This window comes from Pseudophryne corroboree, unplaced genomic scaffold, assembly GCF_028390025.1.
Source record: "Pseudophryne corroboree isolate aPseCor3 unplaced genomic scaffold, aPseCor3.hap2 scaffold_572, whole genome shotgun sequence".
Classification (NCBI taxonomy): domain Eukaryota; kingdom Metazoa; phylum Chordata; class Amphibia; order Anura; family Myobatrachidae; genus Pseudophryne; species Pseudophryne corroboree.
In genome coordinates, this window is record NW_026970171.1 from 289,257 (window position 1) to 311,179 (window position 21,923).

A 21,923-nucleotide genomic window follows, 5' to 3' on the forward strand; every position below is an offset into this window, starting at 1 on the left:
GTGCCGGTGCACTGCGGCACCAGCACACACACACACTTCAGACCTGATCTCCTGTTGTGTGAATATGCACAGCAGAGATCAGATCTGAATTAGGCCCTATATACAGCTGTCAGTAAGGCAGGGATCTGCTGCTGCCAGTGAGGCAGGGATCTGCTGCTGCCAGTGAGGCAGGGATCTGCTGCTGCCAGTGAGGCAGGGATCTGCTGCTGCCAGAGAGGCAGGGATCTGCTGCTGCCAGTGAGGCAGGGATCTGCTGCTGCCAGTGAGGCAGGGATCTGCTGCTGCCAGTGAGGCAGGGATCTGCTGCTGCCAGTGAGGCAGGGATCTGCTGCTGTCAGTGAGGCAGTGATCTGCTGCTGTCAGTAAGGCAGGGATCTGCTGCTATAAGTGAGGCAGGTATGTGCTGCTGTCAATGAGGCAGGGATGTGCTGCTGTCAGTGAAGCAGGGATGTGCTGCTGTCAGCAAGGCAGTGATCTGCTGCCCACTATCTCCCTATCACCCCTGCCTGAGTCACACACTTTCCCTTTCACCCCTGCCCCAGTTACCCACTATCTCCCAGTCACCGCTGCCTCAGTTAACCACTATACCTGCGACCCCTGCCTCAGTCACCCACTATACCAGTCACCCCTGCTTTAGTCACCCACTATCTCTGTCACCCCTGCCTCAGTCAACCACTATCTCCATATCACCCCTGCCTCAGTCACCCACTATCCCTGTCACCCCTGCCTCAGTCTCCTACTGTCCCTGTCACCCCTGCCACAGTCATCCACTATATCCCTATCACCCCTGCCTTAGTCACTGACTATCTCCCAGTCACCCCGGCCTCAGTCACCCACTATCTCCCACTCATACATGCTTCAGTCACCCACTATCAACCCACTGCTAAATTGTGCTTCCTAGCTGTTTTTATAAAATCACTGAATCAAATCTAACTCTGATTACATCAGAGAAGGCCAGGTACCCTACACCATAACAGGGGGTTTGAAATTTTGACTTGTCTACTTAAAGATCACCAAAATCTGATAACAAGGTCAATTACGTCCCTGGTTGGGATTGAACCACCAACCTTTTGGTTAGTAGCCGGACACACTAACCGATTGCGCCACAGAAACACTTTGCAAAAAGTACATACTGACAAAGGCTAAAAAGCATACATCTAGAACGTTTCCTAGAAAAACTTTAAAAAGTCAATAATCTGGAGAGTTTTTGTAAGATGTTTCTTCCATCAACCAATGAAGAAACACATTGGTACTTTCCCATGATGAGTGAGTGCTTCAGGATCTCTTGCACTTACATGTGCAGCAGAGTAATGGAAGCATGCTGGGCCCATTACCCAGAGGTAGGCAGATTGAAACTATCCTCTGCTATATGCATTTTTTTTGTTAATTAAAGTAATCAAAACTGGGATTGATATTTTTGCTCTTTTATTTTTACTTAAAGTACAATAACTTTTAACATTTTAATTTGTTTTAATAGTATATTGACAGTATAGTTTTCTTTAAAAAATCCACTTAATTTTCTTTACCCTATTATTAAAAGGGTAATTGACAAAAACAAACTACATTGTCACCAGAAGAGCAATACAAAATGTACAAGTGATATATTAAAATCATCTTTCCAGCTTGAATTTCAATGATGCATTGGGGCAACGATTTTGTGAGAAACATCTTCACCCTTAAATAAAGATTTTCTTAATTCCTTACCTGTGTGCTAATTAGATGTCACCTTGTTTTCACATTAAACAGACTTCTACATGAGAAAGCAGCAAGGATGCAGTGGCGTTAATGTTTCCTGGTGTCAACCTGTATTATTTCAGTAGACATTGAAATGAGGATGCATCTTGCTGCCTTTCCAATGGAGCAAGTTTAATTTAGTTATAGGTGAAAAACCATCCCTACAAAGGTGTTAATCAGAGACTTGGCTTTGTGGACACTTTTTAGAGAACAAATTTGTTAGCATAAAAATAAAGGCAGAAAATGAAGAGCTGTTTAATCACTCAATTGGATTTTTCTACCAGCATATTTTTTTCTCTGCAACCCATTGCTAAATTGTGCTTCCTAGCTGTTTTTTATAAAATCACTGAATCAAATCTAACTCTGATTACATCAGAGAAGGCCAGGTACCCTACACCATAAGAGGGGGTTTGAAATTTTGACTTGTCTACTTAAATATCACCAAAACCTGATCACAAGGTCAATTATGTCCCTGGGTGGGATTGAACCACCAACCTTTTGGTTAGTAGCCATACACACTAACCGATTGCGCCACAGAGACACTTTGCAAAAAGTACATACTGACAAAGGCTAATAAGCATTCATCTAGAACGTTTCCTAGAAAAACTTTAAAAAGTCAATAATCTGGAGAGTTTTTGTAAGAATTTTCTTAAATCAACCAACGAAGAAACACATTGGTACTTTCCCATGATGAGTGAGTGCTTCAGGATCTCTTGCACTTACATGTGCAGCAGAGTACTGCAATGGAAGCATGCTGGGCCCATTACCCAGAGGTAGGCAGATTGAAACTATCCTCTGCTATATGCATTTTTTTTGTTAAAGTAATCCAAAACTGGGATTGATATGTTAGCTATTTTATGTTTACTTAAAGTACAATGACTTTTACCATTTTAATTTGTTTTAATAGTATATTGACAGTATTGTTTTCTTTCAAAAATCCACTAAATTTTCTTTACCCTATTATTAAAATGGTAATTGACAAAAACAAACTACATTGTCACCAGAAGAGCAATACAAAATGTACAAGTGATATATTAAAATCATCTTTCCAGCTTGAATTTCAATGATGCATTGGGGCAACGATTTTGTGAGAAACATCTTCACCCTTAAATAAAGATTTTCTTAATTCCTTACCTGTGTGCTAATTAGATATCACCTTGTTTTCACATTAAACAGACTTTCACATGAGAAAGCAGCAAGGATGCAGTGGCGTTAATGTTTCCTGGTGTCAACCCGTATTATTTCAGTAGACATTGAAATGAGGATGCATCTTGCTGCCTTTCCAATGAAGCAAATTTAATTTAGTAATAGGTGAAAAACCATCCCTACAAAGGTGTTAATCAGAGACTTGGCTTTGTGGACACTTTTCAGAGAACAAATTTGTTAGCATAAAAATAAAGCAAGAAAATGAAGAGCTGTTTAATCACTCAATTTGATTTTTTTGCCAGCATATTTCTTTTTCTCTGCAACCCACTGCTAAATTGTGCTTCCTAGCTGTTTTTATAAAATCAATTAATCAAATCTAACTCTGATTACATCAGAGAAGGCCAGGTACCCTACACCATAACAGGGGGTTTGAAATTTTGACTTGTCTACTTAAAGATCACCAAAATCTGATAACAAGTTCAATTACGTCCCTGGGTGGGATTGAATCACCAACCTTTTGGTTTATAGCCGTACACACTAACTGATTGCGCCACAGAGACACTTTGCAAAAGTACATACTGACAAAGGCTAATAAGCATTCATCTAAAACGTTTCCTAGAAAAACTTTAAAAAGTCAATAATCTGGAGAGTTTTTGTAAGATGTTTCTTCCATCCACCAACGAAGAAACACATTGGTACTTTCCCATGATGAGTGAGTGCTTCAGGATCTCTTGCACTTACATGTGCAGCAGAGTACTGCAATGGAAGCATGCTGGGCCCATAACCCAGAGGTAGGCAGATTAAAACTATCCTCTGCTATATGCATTTTTTTTGTTAATTAAAGTAATCCAAAACTGGGATTGATATTTTTGCTCTTTTATTTTTCATTAAAGTACAATAACTTTTACCATTTTAATTTGTTTTAATAGTATATTGAGAGTATTGTTTTCTTGTAAAAATCCATTAATTTTCTTTACCCTATTATTAAAATGGTAATTGACAAAAACAAACTACATTGTCACCAGAAGAGCAGTACAAAATGTACAAGTGATATATTAAAATCATCTTTCCAGCTTGAATTTCAATGATGCATTGGGGCAACGATTTTGTGAGAAACATTTTCACCCTTAAATAAAGATTTTCTTAATTCCTTACCTGTGTGCTAATTAGATATCACCTTGTTTTCACATTAAACAGACTTCCACATGAGAAAGCAGCAAGGATGCAGTGGCGTTAATGTTTCCTGGTGTCAACCTGTAATATTTCTGTAGACATTGAAATGAGGATGCATCTTGCTGCCTTTCCAATGAAGCAAGTTTAATTTAGTAATAGGTGAAAAACCATCCTTACAAAGGTGTTAATCAGAGACTTGGCTTTGTGGACACTTTTCAGAGAACAAATTTGTTAGCATAAAAATAAAGCCAGAAAATGAAGAGCTGTTTAATCACTCAATTGGATTTTTTTGCCAGCATATTTCTTTTTCTCTGCAACCCACTGCTAAATTGTGCTTCCTAGCTGTTTTTATAAAATCACTGAATCAAATCTAACTCTGATTACATCAGAGAAGGCCAGGTACCCTACACCATAAGAGGGGGTTTGAAATTTTGACTTGTCTACTTAAAGATCACCAAAATCTGATAACAAGGTCAATTATGTCCCTCGGTGGGATTGAACCACCAACCTTTTGGTTAATAGCCATACACACTAACTGATTGCGCCACAGAGACACTTTGCAAAAGTACATACTGACAAAGGCTAATAAGCATTCATCTAAAACGTTTCCTAGAAAAACTTTAAAAAGTCAATAATCTGGAGAGTTTTTGTAAGATGTTTCTTCCATCAACCAACGAAGAAACACATTGGTACTTTCCCATGATGAGTGAGTGCTTCAGGATCTCTTGCACTTACATGTGCAGCAGAGTACTGCAATGGAAGCATGCTGGGCCCATAACCCAGAGGTAGGCAGATTGAAACTATCCTTTGCTATATGCATTTTTTTTTGTTAATTTAAGTAATCAAAACTGGGATTGATATTTTTGCTCTTTTATTTTTACTTAAAGTACAATAACTTTTACCATTTTAATTTGTTTTAATAGTATATTGACAGTATAGTTTTATTTTAAAAAATCCACTTAATTTTCTTTACCCTATTATTAAAAGGGTAATTGACAAAAACAAACTACATTGTCACCAGAAGAGCAATACAAAATGTACAAGTGATATATTAAAATCATCTTTCCAGCTTGAATTTCAATGATGCATTGGGGCAACGATTTTGTGAGAAACATCTTCACCCTTAAATAAAGATTTTCTTAATTCCTTACCTGTGTGCTAATTAGATATCACCTTGTTTTCACATTAAACAGACTTCCACATGAGAAAGCAGCAAGGATGCAGTGGCGTTAATGTTTCCTGGTGTCAACCCGTATTATTTCAGTAGACATTGAAATGAGGATGCATCTTGCTGCCTTTCCAATGAAGCAAGTTTAATTTAGTAATAGGTGAAAAACCATCCTTACAAAGGTGTTAATTAGAGACTTGGCTTTGTGGACACTTTTCAGAGAACAAATTTGTTAGCATAAAAATAAAGCCAGAAAATGAAGAGCTGTTTAATCACTTAATTGGATTTTTTTGCCAGCATATTTCTTTTTCTCTGCAACCCACTGCTAAATTGTGCTTCCTAGCTGTTTTTATAAAATCACTGAATCAAATCTAACTCTGATTACATCAGAGAAGGCCAGGTACCCTACACCATAAGAGGGGGTTTGAAATTTTGACTTGTGCACTTAAAGATCACCAAAATCTGATAACAAGGTCAATTACGTCCCTGGGTGGGATTGAACCACCAACCTTTTGGTTAATAGCCATACACACTAACTGATTGCGCCACAGAGACACTTTGCAAAAGTACATACTGACAAAGGCTAATAAGCATTCATCTAAAATGTTTCCTAGAAAAACTTTAAAAAGTCAATAATCTGGAGAGTTTTTGTAAGATGTTTCTTCCATCAACCAACGAAGAAACACATTGGTACTTTCCCATGATGAGTGAGTGCTTCAGGATCTATTGCACTTACATGTGCAGCAGAGTACAGCAATGGAAGCATGCTGGGCACATAACCCAGAGGTAGGCAGATTGAAACTATCCTCTGCTATATGCATTTTTTTTTGTTAATTAAAGTAATCCAAAACTAGGATTGATATGTTGGCTCTTTTATTTTTACTTAAAGTACAATAACTTTTACCATTTTAATTTGTTTTAATAGTATATTGACAGTATTGTTTTCTTTCAAAAATCAGCTTAATTTTCTTTACCCTATTATTAAAATGGTAATTGACAAAAACAAACTACATTGTCACCAGAAGAGCAATACAAAATGTACAAGTGATATATTAAAATCATCTTTCCAGCTTGAATTTCAATGATGCATTGGGGCAACGATTTTGTGAGAAACATTTTTACCCTTAAATAAAGATTTTCTTAATTCCTTACCTGTGTGCTAATTAGATATCACCTTGTTTTCACATTAAAATGACTTCCACATGAGAAAGCAGCAAGGATGCAGTGGCGTTAATGTTTCCTGGTGTCAACCTGTATTATTTCAGTAGACATTGAAATGAGGATGCATCTTGCTGCCTTTCCAATGAAGCAAGTTTAATTTAGTAATAGGTTAAAAACCATCCTTACAAAGGTGTTAATCAGAGACTTGGCTTTGTGGACACTTTTCAGAGAACAAATTTGTTAGCATAAAAATAAAGCCAGAAAATTAAGAGCTGTTGAATCACTCAATTAGATTTTTTTTGCCAGCATATTTCTTTTTCTCTGCAACCCACTGCTAAATTGTGCTTCCTAGCTGTTTTTATAAAATCACTGAATCAAATCTAACTCTGATTACATCAGAGAAGGCCAGGTACCCTACACCAGAACAGGGGGTTTGAAATTTTGACTTGTCTACTTAAAGATCACCAAAATCTGATAACAAGGTCAATTACGTCCCTGGTTGGGATTGAACCACCAACCTTTTGGTTAGTAGCCGGACACACTAACTGATTGCGCCACAGAAACACTTTGCAAAAAGTACTTACTGACAAAGGCTAATAAGCATACATCTAGAACGTTTCCTAGAAAAACTTTAAAAAGTCAATAATCTGGAGAGTTTTTGTAAGATGTTTCTTCCATCAACCAATGAAGAAACACATTGGTACTTTCCCATGATGAGTGAGTGCTTCAGGATCTCTTGCACTTACATGTGCAGCAGAGTACTGCAATGGAAGCATGCTGGGCCCATTACTCAGAGGTAGGCAGATTGAAACTATCCTCTGCTATATGCATTTTTTTTGTTAATTAAAGTAATCAAAACTGGGATTGATATTTTTGCTCTTTTATTTTTACTTAAAGTACAATAACTTTTACCATTTTAATTTGTTTTAATAGTATATTGACAGTATAGTTTTCTTTAAAAAATCCACTTAATTTTCTTTACCCTATTATTAAAAGGGTAATTGACAAAAACAAACTGCATTGTCACCAGAAGAGCAATACAAAATGTACAAGTGATATATTAAAATCATCTTTCCAGCTTGAATTTCAATGATGCATTGGGGCAACGATTTTGTGAGAAACATCTTCACCCTTAAATAAAGATTTTCTTAATTCCTTACCTGTGTGCTAATTAGATATCACCTTGTTTTCACATTAAACAGACTTCCACATGAGAAAGCAGCAAGGATGCAGTGGCGTTAATGTTTCCTGGTGTCAACCTGTATTATTTCAGTAGACATTGAAATGAGGATGCATCTTGCTGCCTTTCCAATGAAGCAAGTTTAATTTAGTAATAGGTGAAAAAAAATCCCTACAAAGGTGTTAATCAGAGACTTGGCTTTGTGGACACTTTTCAGAGAACAAATTTGTTAGCATAAAAATAAAGCCAGAAAATGAAGAGCTGTTTAATCACTCAATTGGATTTTTTTTGCCAGCATATTTCTTTTTCTCTGCAACCCACTGCTAAATTGTGCTTCCTAGCTGTTTTTATAAAATCAATGAATCAAATCTAACTCTGATTACATCAGAGAAGGCCAGGTACCCTACACCATAAGAGGGGGTTTGAAATTTTGACTTGTCTACTTAAAGATCACCAAAATCTGAAAACAAAGTCAATTACGTCCCTGGGTGGGATTGAACCACCAACCTTTTGGTTAGTAGTCGGACACACTAACCGATTGCGCCACAGAGACACTTTGCAAAAAGTACATACTGACAAAGGCTAATAAGCATACATCTAGAACGTTTCCTAGAAAAACTTTAAAAAGTCAATAATCTGGAGAGTTTTTGTAAGATGTTTCTTCCATCAACCAACGAAGAAACACATTGGTACTTTCCCATGATGAGTGAGTGCTTCAGGATCTCTTGCACTTACATGTGCAGCAGAGTACTGCAATGAAAGCATGCTGGGCCCATAACCCAGAGGTAGGCAGATTGAAACTATCCTTTGCTATATGCATTTTTTTTTGTTAATTTAAGTAATCAAAACTGGGATTGATATTTTTGCTCTTTTATTTTTACTTAAAGTACAATAACTTTTACCATTTTAATTTGTTTTAATAGTATATTGACAGTATAGTTTTCTTTAAAAAATCCACTTAATTTTCTTTACCCTATTACTAAAAGGGTAATTGACAAAAACAAACTACATTGTCACCAGAAGAGCAATACAAAATGTACAAGTGATATATTAAAATCATCTTTCCAGCTTGAATTTCAATGATGCATTGGGGCAACGATTTTGTGAGAAACATCTTCACCCTTAAATAAAGATTTTCTTAATTCCTTACCTGTGTGCTAATTAGATGTCACCTTGTTTTCACATTAAACAGACTTCTACATGAGAAAGCAGCAAGGATGCAGTGGCGTTAATGTTTCCTGGTGTCAACCTGTATTATTTCAGTAGACATTGAAATGAGGATGCATCTTGCTGCCTTTCCAATGGAGCAAGTTTAATTTAGTAATAGGTGAAAAACCATCCCTACAAAGGTGTTAATCAGAGACTTGGCTTTGTGGACACTTTTTAGAGAACAAATTTGTTAGCATAAAAATTAAGGCAGAAAATGAAGAGCTGTTTAATCACTCAATTGGATTTTTCTACCAGCATATTTTTTTCTCTGCAACCCATTGCTAAATTGTGCTTCCTAGCTGTTTTTTATAAAATCACTGAATCAAATCTAACTCTGATTACATCAGAGAAGGCCAGGTACCCTACACCATAAGAGGGGGTTTGAAATTTTGACTTGTCTACTTAAATATCACCAAAACCTGATCACAAGGTCAATTATGTCCCTGGGTGGGATTGAACCACAAACCTTTTGGTTAGTAGCCAGACACACTAACCGATTGAGCCACAGAGACACTTTGCAAAAAGAACATACTGACAAAGGCTAATAAGCATTCATCTAGAACGTTTCCTAGAAAAACTTTAAAAAGTCAATAATCTGGAGAGTTTTTGTAAGAATTTTCTTAAATCAACCAACGAAGAAACACATTGGTACTTTCCCATGATGAGTGAGTGCTTCAGGATCTCTTGCACTTACATGTGCAGCAGAGTACTGCAATGGAAGCATGCTGGGCCCATTACCCAGAGGTAGGCAGATTGAAACTATCCTCTGCTATATGCATTTTTTTTGTTAAAGTAATCCAAAACTGGGATTGATATGTTAGCTATTTTATGTTTACTTAAAGTACAATGACTTTTACCATTTTAATTTGTTTTAATAGTATATTGACAGTATTGTTTTCTTTCAAAAATCCACTTAATTTTCTTTACCCTATTATTAAAATGGTAATTGACAAAAACAAACTACATTGTCACCAGAAGAGCAATACAAAATGTACAAGTGATATATTAAAATCATCTTTCCAGCTTGAATTTCAATGATGCATTGGGGCAACGATTTTGTGAGAAACATCTTCACCCTTAAATATAGATTTTCTTAATTCCTTACTTGTGTGCTAATTAGATATCACCTTGTTTTCACATTAAACAGACTTCTACATGAGAAAGCAGCAAGGATGCAGTGGCGTTAATGTTTCCTGGTGTCAACCTGTATTATTTCAGTAGACATTGAAATGAGGATGCATCTTGCTGCCTTTCCAATGAAGCAAGTTTAATTTAGTAATAGGTGAAAAACCATCCCTACAAATGTGTTAATCAGAGACTTGGCTTTGTGGACACTTTTCAGAGAACAAATTTGTTAGCATAAAAATAAAGGCAGAAAATGAAGAGCTGTTTAATCACTCAATTGGATTTTTTTTGCCAGCATATTTCTTTTTCTCTGCAACCCACTGCTAAATTGTGCTTCCTAGCTGTTTTTATAAAATCAATGAATCAAATCTAACTCTGATTACATCAGAGAAGGCCAGGTACCCTACACCATAACAGGGGGTTTGAAATTTTGACTTGTCTACTTAAAGATCACCAAAATCTGATAACAAGGTCGATTACATCCCTGGGTGGGATTGAACCACCAACCTTTTGGTTAGTAGTCGGACACACTAACCGATTGCGCCACAGAGACACTTTGCAAAAAGTTCATACTGACAAAGGCTAATAAGCATACATCTAGAACGTTTCCTAGAAAAACTTTAAAAAGTCAATAATCTGGAGAGTTTTTGTAAGATGTTTCTTCCATCAACCAACGAAGAAACACATTGGTACTTTCCCATGATGAGTGAGTGCTTCAGGATCTCTTGCACTTACATGTGCAGCAGAGTACTGCAATGGAAGCATGCTAGGCCCATAACCCAGAGGTTGGCAGATTGAAACTATCCTTTGCTATATGCGTTTTTTTTTGTTAATTTAAGTAATCAAAACTGGGATTGATATTTTTGCTCTTTTATTTTTACTTAAAGTACAATAACTTTTACCATTTTAATTTGTTTTAATAGTATATTGACAGTATAGTTTTCTTTAAAAAATCCACTTAATTTTCTTTACCCTATTATTAAAAGGGTAATTGACAAAAACAAACTACATTGTCACCAGAAGAGCAATACAAAATGTACAAGTGATATATTAAAATCATCTTTCCAGCTTGAATTTCAATGATGCATTGGGGCCAACGATTTTGTGAGAAACATCTTCACCCTTAAATAAAGATTTTCTTAATTCCTTACCTGTGTGCTAATTAGATGTCACCTTGTTTTCACATTAAACAGACTTCTACATGAGAAAGCAGCAAGGATGCAGTGGCGTTAATGTTTCCTGGTGTCAACCTGTATTATTTCAGTAGACATTGAAATGAGGATTCATCTTGCTGCCTTTCCAATGAAGCAAGTTTAATTTAGTTATAGGTGAAAAACCATCCCTACAAAGGTGTTAATCAGAGACTTGGCTTTGTGGACACTTTTTAGAGAACAAATTTGTTAGCATAAAAATAAAGGCAGAAAATGAAGAGCTGTTTAATCACTCAATTGGATTTTTCTACCAGCATATTTTTTTCTCTGCAACCCATTGCTAAATTGTGCTTCCTAGCTGTTTTTTATAAAATCACTGAATCAAATCTAACTCTGATTACATCAGAGAAGGCCAGGTACCCTACACCATAAGAGGGGATTTGAAATTTTGACTTGTCTACTTAAAGATCACCAAAATCTGATAACAAGGTCAATTACGTCCCTGGGTGGGATTGAACCACCAACCTTTTGGTTTATAGCCGTACACACTAACTGATTGCGCCACAGAGACACTTTGCAAAAGTACATACTGACAAAGGCTAATAAGCATTCATCTAAAACGTTTCCTAGAAAAACTTTAAAAAGTCAATAATCTGGAGAGTTTTTGTAAGATGTTTCTTCCATCCACCAACGAAGAAACATATTGGTACTTTCCCATGATGAGTGAGTGCTTCAGGATCTCTTGCACTTACATGTGCAGCAGAGTACTGCAATGGAAGCATGCTGGGCCCATAACCCAGAGGTAGGCAGATTAAAACTATCCTCTGCTATATGCATTTTTTTTGTTAATTAAAGTAATCCAAAACTGGGATTGATATTTTTGCTCTTTTATTTTTCATTAAAGTACAATAACTTTTACCATTTTAATTTGTTTTAATAGCATATTGAAAGTATTGTTTTCTTTTAAAAATCCATAAATTTTCTTTACCCTATTATTAAAATGGTAATTGACAAAAACAAACTACATTGTCACCAGAAGAGCAATACAAAATGTACAAGTGATATATTAAAATCATCTTTCCAGCTTGAATTTCAATGATGCATTGGGGCAACGATTTTGTGAGAAACATTTTCACCCTTAAATAAAGATTTTCTTAATTCCTTACCTGTGTGCTAATTAGATATCACCTTGTTTTCACATTAAACAGACTTCCACATGAGAAAGCAGCAAGGATGCAGTGGCGTTAATGTTTCCTGGTGTCAACCTGTATTATTTCAGTAGACATTGAAATGCGGATGCATCTTGCTGCCTTTCCAATGAAGCAAGTTTAATTTAGTAATAGGTGAAAAACCATCCCTACAAAGGTGTTAATCAGAGACTTGGCTTTGTGGACACTTTTCAGAGAACAAATTTGTTAGCATAAAAATAAAGCCAGAAAATGAAGAGCTGTTTAATCACTCAATTGGATTTTTTTTGCCAGCATATTTCTTTTTCTCTGCAACCCACTGCTAAATTGTGCTTCCTAGCTGTTTTTATAAAATCAATGAATCAAATCTAACTCTGATTACATCAGAGAAGGCCAGGTACCCTACACCATAACAGGGGGTTTGAAATTTTGACTTGTCTACTTAAAGATCACCAAAATCTGATAACAAGGTCAATTACGTCCCTGGGTGGGATTGAACCACCAACCTTTTGGTTAGTAGTCGGACACACTAACCGATTGCGCCACAGAGACACTTTGCAAAAAGTACATACTGACAAAGGCTAATAAGCATACATCTAGAACGTTTCCTAGAAAAACTTTAAAAAGTCAATAATCTGGAGAGTTTTTGTAAGATGTTTCTTCCATCAACCAACGAAGAAACACATTGGTACTTTCCCATGATGAGTGAGTGCTTCAGGATCTCTTGCACTTACATGTGCAGCAGAGTACTGCAATGGAAGCATGCTGGGCCCATAACCCAGAGGTAGGCAGATTGAAACTATCCTTTGCTATATGCATTTTTTTTTGTTAATTTAAGTAATCAAAACTGGGATTGATATTTTTGCTCTTTTATTTTTACTTAAAGTACAATAACTTTTACCATTTTAATTTGTTTTAATAGTATATTGACAGTATAGTTTTCTTTAAAAAATCCACTTAATTTTCTTTACCCTATTATTAAAAGGGTAATTGACAAAAACAAACTACATTGTCACCAGAAGAGCAATACAAAATGTACATTGTGATATATTAAAATCATCTTTCCAGCTTGAATTTCAATGATGCATTGGGGCAACGATTTTGTGAGAAACATCTTCACCCTTAAATAAAGATTTTCTTAATTCCTTACCTGTGTGCTAATTAGATGTCACCTTGTTTTCACATTAAACAGACTTCTACATGAGAAAGCAGCAAGGATGCAGTGGCGTTAATGTTTCCTGGTGTCAACCTGTATTATTTCAGTAGACATTGAAATGAGGATGCATCTTGCTGCCTTTCCAATGAAGCAAGTTTAATTTAGTTATAGGTAAAAAACCATCCCTGCAAAGGTGTTAATCAGAGACTTGGCTTTGTGGACACTTTTTAGAGAACAAATTTGTTAGCATAAAAATAAAGGCAGAAAATGAAGAGCTGTTTAATCACTCAATTGGATTTTTCTACCAGCATATTTTTTTCTCTGCAACCCATTGCTAAATTGTGCTTCCTAGCTGTTTTTTATAAAATCACTAAATCAAATCTAACTCTGATTACATCAGAGAAGGCCAGGTACCCTACACCATAAGAGGGGGTTTGAAATTTTGACTTGTCTACTTAACTATCACCAAAACCTGATCACAAGGTCAATTATGTCCCTGGGTGGGATTGAACCACCAACCTTTTGGTTAGTAGCCAGACACACTAACCGATTGCGCCACAGAGACACTTTGCATAAAGTACATACTGACAAAGGCTAATAAGCATTCATCTAGAATGTTTCCTAGAAAAACTTTAAGGTTAAGGTTTTACAGAAAGTTACAGGTTTTTTTAATTTAGTAAAATATGCCCCATTTTAAAGATAGGGCATTTAAATTTGTTGCACCTGTGCAGTACATAGCAGCCTGCAGGGCATGTACAGTGGCTTCATTTGGGTGCACATACATTGCCGGCTCCTGGTCGCAAACTGAAATTATTGTGTGTAAGTGGAATTAGCGGTGTTTATGTCATACAGGGGGGTGGGGGAGGTTTGTGGTTGGCGGGGGGCACGCTGTGCGATTATTATCCTGCATCTATACATACATGCGCTAACACCTGGACATACACTGATGTACCCACACCTAATATCCATACATACACGCCCTGACACCTGGACATACACCAACATTCCCACACCTGCATCTATACATACACATGCTGACACCTGGACATACACCAACATACAAGCACCTGCATCTATATATACACGCGCTGACAAATGGACATACACCGACGTACCCACACTTGCATCTATACATACATGCACTGACATCTGGACATACAAGCACCTGCATCTATACATACACGCGCTGACACCTGAACCTACACTGACGTTCCCACACCTGCATCTATACATACACATTCTGACACCTGGACATACACAGACGTACCCACACCTGCATCTATACATACACGCGTTGACACCAGGACGTACACTGACGTACACACACCTACATCTATATATGCATGGATGCAAATGTGGGTACGTCTGTATACGTCCAGTTGTTAGCATGTGTATGTATAGATGTTAGGTGTGGGTACATCAGTGTATGTCCAGGTGTCAGCACATGTATGTATAGATTCACATGTGGGTACGTTGGTGTACGTTTAGGGGTCAGCGTGTTTATGTATAGATGTTGGTGTGTGTATGTCAGTGTACGTACAGATATAGGTGTATGTATGTATGTATGTATGTATGTATATGTATGTATAGAGGAAGGTGTGATACATACATATAACACATACATGATAGATACATACATATATCACACACACGATAGATAGATAGATAGATAGATAGAACACATACATACAAGATAGATACATACATACATACATACATGAAAGATACATATATACACACACATACGATAGATAGATAGATAGATAGATAGATAGATAGATACATATATATATATATATATTCCATAGACAAAAAACCTTACGGTTTCACATGTCCCATTAAGGCTTCTTAGACATGATCGAAATTTCAGAAACCTGTTGTAACTCTTCCACTCAAACTCCAAAAAGCAAGTATGACTTGGGATAGGGCTGGGGAGGGCCGCTGCTCAGGCACATCTCTGTCAAGTAAAGGAGATTCAACTGAGGCAGCACAAGGGAACTCTCATCTGGGGACAACAACTGCAGGGAGAACACATATTTTCAGATGAACATGGGAGGGCAGAAGGCTGCCTAATACTGAAGCACCCCCAAACAACAAACCAAATGCAACAACTAGTGCAAGCATTCCTGGGGGAAGGCCTGCAGCAGATGGATTTGCATATGGTGATGTCATCCAAGCAGTGGGTCAAAGTTGGCTTCAACCCTCGTCTGCATATGAAAAGAGAAAAGGGGCGTGCAGGGCATGGCGGCCTTTTGCGGCGCTTGGATGACCCCTAGTTCGCATTAAACACCTCCACCCTCCTTCGGTGTGGGGCTCATGTTGGCTATGCCCCAGCCCCTGAAGCATTCAAGCTGATTTCTTGCAGAAGCTGGGCACTGTAACAGCTCCAGAGCTGCTCTGTATGGCAAGTAAAAGGGTGTGGGCCCTGCAGCACTACCTGTAGTTCGCATTGTGCTTTGGAAGGCACAAAGTAAGCAGATGGGAGAAGTCAGGATAGTGCGCAAGGGCATAGAAGGGAGCGGCTCAAGAAAAGAGAAGTGGAAACAGACAGCAAACTAGGCTGGAGAGCTCTTCTGTCTATATTTTGCAAACCTGCTCTTGTCCTCTCCAGCTGCTCCATGTAGATTTGACGTCTGGAAAGGTGCATAACCCACTGACAAGCAGGCACACTCCTGCATGAGTTTTCTCTCTCACTAGCTGGATGATACACAATCATTTGCATGTGCTCCACCTCCGACACACCACCCACCCAACCACCCAGTGACCAGAGCCACCCACAAGCCAACTGGCTCCGTGATTTAATTTGCACAGTGTAGTCATCCAGGCAGCATGTCCTTCTCAATGGAAGGATCTCTGGTTCCATGGAATCTTCCACATTGGAATGCTGCGGAATAAAAAGGATTTAAATATTCAGCTTGCTAGCATTCAATGTACCTGCGGCTTGGCTTTAGCACATGGGTCTTCATCCTGTGGCCCTCCAGCTGCTGTGAAACTACACATCCCAGCATGCCCTGCCACAGTTTTGCTATTAAGGTATGCTAAAACTGAGGCAGGGCATGCTGGGATGTGTAGTTCCACAGCAGCTGGAGGGTCGCAGGTTGAAGACCCATGTTCTAGCATGCCTGTTCTATGATGCATGTACCGTGATGTCACAATCAGCTTGGAATGGGGTGTTTAGCAGGCATTTGCTGACAGCCACTTGAGGGAGACACACATCAGGAGATGCAGCATATCGGAGGTCTTCGATGCCTTTCCAGCAAATGCACACCACCTGCTGCTGGTCTGGACACAAAACAATGCCCACAATCGAAGTCCCAAAATGCCCAACTACAGGATTCATGTAAGTAGTGAATTTAGGAATGAATTTAGAAGTAGGAAATTAAGTTAGTTCACAAGTACATTCAAATTCAGATCTAAAGTCTAGGTAGGCCTCACGTCCTGGCAGCCCCCAGCACTTAAAAATGCCTTGATTAGAGGTAGAGAATTAAATGTAGATAAAAAGTAGACACAAAATAAGACTCCACAGAGCAGTTATCAGGTGTCTTTATCAATTGTTGCATTTAAAAAATCAAGCAATTAGGGAACACAATGTTGCAACAATGTAACCCTATTTGCAAAATAGTACTAAATAAGTTTGTCGATGTAAGACATTTGCAAAGGCGCATCCAAAACACGCTGGAAAATGCAACTGAATCTGTTTTTGGAGGCTAGAATAGGAAATGTGCATCGGTCCTACAAGTACTGAAAGCTCTTCTACCATCTCCCTTTTCTGAAAAGCCATTTAATATATGGTTCCCAGATAGGGGACATATCAGATATTGCCTTTCAAAAGCAGCAAATATCATACCACTTCTATTGCCATCAAAGATAAACATTGATTGTTTTCAGATATTGGATTGAAAAAGCAGTCTTTATTGACATAAAGAAGCAAAAAAACATACATAAATATGATAAAGCTAAATATTTATCTTACTTAAAACCCTTTAAGAGGCCTAAGAACACTGTACGCTATTAACGTATGGAGTACCGTAAGGGTACGCACGTTGCGTAACAATCGCTTAGCCGTAGTCGAGACGCTCAAGCGCCACGTTCGCTCATGGCCAAGGGATCGCAGGCAGGCCCGCTATTGTCTGCCGACTAACGTAATGATTCGCTATAGCGTAGCGGACGCTCGGGACCACGAGGAGATCACCAGCGGCGCAGACGCTCACAATGTTAAACCTTTATAACAATACCATAAAACAGTGTATTATGCAGTAACCCTTGGTGTAGTGATAAGATGAGAATGCAACACTTTGTAAGCGGGATTACGCTAAAGCTATTTGAGCGATAGAGACGCTCCTATTACCCACTGCAATACAATTAACACACAATACCGGTCAAAGGGTCTAACGCCTTTTAAGGAAATGAATGAACGTTCAAAAAGAATATTACAATACAAGTCATACACTACCAATATAACATAGACTACCTAACCAGATAACTACACATGAAATACAATATCAGTACAATAACTATATAAGAGAAACGAGAGAGAAAGAGAAGAGAGAGAGATATGGCTCAGAATAACAAGAAAGACAATATGATTGCGGAGAAAAACTTACGCACAAAGGGGAACGATCGCATGCGCCTCTGGACATCCAGCTCCCGATTATCAGCAATGAGAACAGTTGAAGAGTGAGAGCTGGATGTGATCGGCTTGTCTATTTATGCCCCACACACAATACAATTCAATGGTCCCTACAATCTCATTGTTCATTGGACACAGGAATTCGTCTTCGCACTAAAACAAAAGGTCATAGGTTGGTTCATACAGGTGGGCTGTGACTACTTCCAACTGCTCAGGTGGGTGGGAAACTAGGTTTCCAGCCGCATGGATAAGTAAGTGCAAATAATAGTAAATGGACATAAACTTCTTATGTCCATAACTATTCGCACGAGCGATTAATCTGCTCCAAACCAACACCGGAATATTGCTAATTAAATACTCTTCCGATGGATACTAAACACCACTGTATAATCCTTGTCTGACCCCTTGTATCAGAAAAAGAGGGATCTCTCTGTCCATGAACATGCTACATTAACTAAACTTTCAGAATCTATCAAAGGGACCATGATCTACAAAATACATTATACAGTTAAAATATGTTATGAACGAGTCGCCCGCTAGACGCACATAAACTTTACCGTAAATGCGCACACCATGCGCCCGCGGGTGCCCGCAACGGCGAGTATGCGCACGCACGGCAGGGCTCATGAACGTGCAACAGGCACTCGCATGAGGTGCCAATATGGCAGTGTGCATAGTGATATTTTTCTGACTTTGACAGTCCACCCTTTGGCAGTCAACAATAACTGCCACTTCCTAAAACATTTCAAAACGAGAAAAATATATGTCAAGTGTAAATATTTCTATGGTTGGGTAGGGGAGGAGAGGAGAAGGTAGGAAAAGGGTATGACCTAGTGAGATAGCAGAAGCATGTGTGTATGAATCCATGTTTGGGGGGTCATGTATCATCGTGCCGTACGTGTTTTAAATCAAGCTTCGAGGTATTGCGAAGTATACATTTGAATTCCTTCTTATCCCGTGGTACGGGTCTGTGGATGGGCTGTCAAACTTTACCGAGCTCTTTTCGGCTGTGGTTGTAACAAAATGGGGAAGCACATTTTAGTTGATGATACATGAATGGGGGAATATGTGATTGCTGATATCTGTGCCTGTATTCCCTATCGACTATGTGTGTCATTACCTGAAGGTTGTAGAGATGAAGATAAGACACAATTATGGTAAATGCAGTGGTATTCTATGTCAGGTTAATGAACATTTGTCGGTTGAAGTCTTGTTCGGTGTCTGTTGAATGCAGTCTTCTTTGGGCTTTTGCCAATAGGTGTGTGCAAAAGCTTTGTCAATGTCCATAGACTTACAAAAAGTGTTGGGCTAGCGTAAATTTAAAATTTCTAGGGAAACTGGGGGTCTATGGCATAGTTCATCAAATATCTGTGTATAAGGTTGTCAAAACTTCTTCTTTAATCCATCAGTTGTCTGTATACAGGCTCGTCAAATTCCTCGTCCAAGTGGGTCTTTTTACCTTGGAGAAAACGGAAAAACAGGTGAAAGAAACGGACCGTATAATCGCATTTTCATCACATCATTGCCTCTACCGTTTGGTCATAAATCAAATCCATTGGAATTACAATTTCCTCACTCCTTAAACTCATTACCCTGGTACTACGTTTGCACTTCATTAAAGCCTGACCGCATCTAAATATCAAGCCAATCGTTATGATAACACCTAAGATACATAGGAGAAACTTCCCTACATCCATTATGACTCCTTGAGCCCATTCTCCTAAACCAGAGAACCAATTTCGCGGGTTCAACCATGACACCCAACCAGTCAGCTCATTACCCACAGCAGCAAGGGTGAGATTGTGTCTCCTGCGAAATTCCCACTTTAATTGGAGAATATCGTCCATCTTTTGGTCTATGACCTCGACCGGGTCCTCGGTACTATTCGTTATATATGTGCAGCATTTCACGCCGTACTGCGTTGCCAGTGTGACACAATATCCGCCTGTCACTGCCGTGAGATAATTGAGAATCATTCTATGCTGAACCAGTTCTGTTTTATAAGCTTGAAGTTCTCTTCCAGTATACCTAAACGTGTCATCATACATTTCTGTGATATTGTCTAACAAATTTGCGAGCGCAGATATGTATTTATAATTCAACACTCCTCTGGCGGTGCGAGTGATGTCTAACGCAAGTAGAAACTGAATCCCGGTGTATTCATGGATCATGTCAGAGGCCGGATGCTCTGTTCTTTCTATCAGGTGCCGTTTAACTACGTGCTCGTAGTGGGTGTGAGTATAAGGAGCTTGGGCAACACGGTGTATATCTTTCATTTTGGCATGTGATACAGTCATTACTTCAGGCAGTACTTTTCCAATATAACACAATCCTTCAGAGTTTGGGGCAAGCCACTTATACGCCTTCCTCCCGCATATGAAATATGCATTATCGGGGAGAACATATGGGACGGAGTAGGACATAACCATATTACACATCTTCCATGTGAAATCTCCTAACCCTAATTCTCCCATCTGTCTAGTACACGTATCAGCTTGTACGATATGTGCACAGTATCCTGGTGATACCTCTCCAACTCTCGTAATCCTACTTCCTAGGGTATACCTATATCGGAAAGATTTTCCTCTACTGGCTATGTGGCGTATAAGCTCTGTATCTGTCGGCATTCTATCTGCTCTATATGAAAAGGTCATGGTTTGGTTACTCCATGACACTTCCCAATTTCCCGGCTTTCGGGGATTGGAAATGTTAAAACATATTAGGGATCTATCCACATGATATTGGTGGAGCTTCAAACTAGGAGGACTGGAGATATTAAACCTCCTGTCCACCGGCCTCCCACCACTTAGCTCAAGTACCTCCCCTATCGTTAAAGGAAATGGTACTAAGCCTGATTTACTATGGCCTTGAGGTACTTGAGAGCATACCCAACAATCTGTTTGATTTAACACGCTACCCACTAAGGAGTGATAGTCACTCAAGGGATGCCGGTCCATGTGGATATTAAAACTGGATTGGCATTTCTTGATGCACCCATCCTCAACTACATTGTCACAGAGCCTACAGATACAGTTTTCTTCTGCTAACAATCCTTCACAATTCCTTCTATGGTCAATGCTATCGGATCGTTTTCTGATACTCGCCTTTGCTTGTTGATTATGTTGTTCTCGGAAAACTACGCCTCCATCTCTGTCATCAGAACCCATTCCAGAACCTCTCTCGACCTCCATGGTACTCTCGCCGGAACAGACTGCTCTGGTCAACATCGTGGTCAACAGGAAAATCCGGATCACAGTCTCTTGAGGCAAGTCCATCTTAGGAGGAAACGAAGAAGAATGAGAAGGGGGAAAAATAATTTGAGGGAGAGGGGATGGGAAGTGGAGAAAAACAATAAAAGGGAAACGGGGGATCGACAACTGCTTTTGATCTTGTGATTCTCAATGCTCAGGTGCCGCCTCAGTCCTCCTGGAACAGACACTCCAGTGATACAACTTCCTCTACCGTCTGTTCCTTATCACAGGACCTCTCTGGATCAGCAACCTTCTTACAATGGGACGAATGAACCCAAGTCTCTCTCTCGGCAACCTTCAGTGCTGTAGTGCTAGTCAATAAGACTTGGTATGGTCCTTCCCATCTGTCAATAAGGCAACCTGAGCGTAGAAAATTCCGTATCATTACATAATCCCCAGGTTCAATGTCATGACAATTACTATCTGGTAAATCAGGAATCACCAACTTCAAATTATCATTTTGATTCCTTAGCTGTTTACTCATGTTAATCAGGTACTTTATAGTCACTTCATTGTTACACTTCAAATCATCCTGAGGGTTAATCATAACATGCGGTTGTCGACCAAACAAGATTTCAAAGTGAGACAGATTAAGAGGGGACCTGGGAGTGGTTCTGATGCTGTATAGTACAATGGGTAAAGCTTCTGGCCA

At 38.7% G+C, this 21,923-nt stretch overlaps 2 non-coding genes across 2 annotated transcripts; both read right to left on the bottom strand.

Moving 5' to 3' along the window:
* Positions 1 to 2,201: 2,201 nt before the first annotated feature.
* TRNAS-ACU (transfer RNA serine (anticodon ACU)) lies at positions 2,202 to 2,275 on the bottom strand. Its single transcript has one exon. It is a non-coding gene; the product is annotated as a tRNA-Ser (tRNA).
* Positions 2,276 to 13,881: 11,606 nt separating this feature from the next.
* TRNAS-ACU (transfer RNA serine (anticodon ACU)) lies at positions 13,882 to 13,955 on the bottom strand. Its single transcript has one exon. It is a non-coding gene; the product is annotated as a tRNA-Ser (tRNA).
* Positions 13,956 to 21,923: the final 7,968 nt, after the last annotated feature.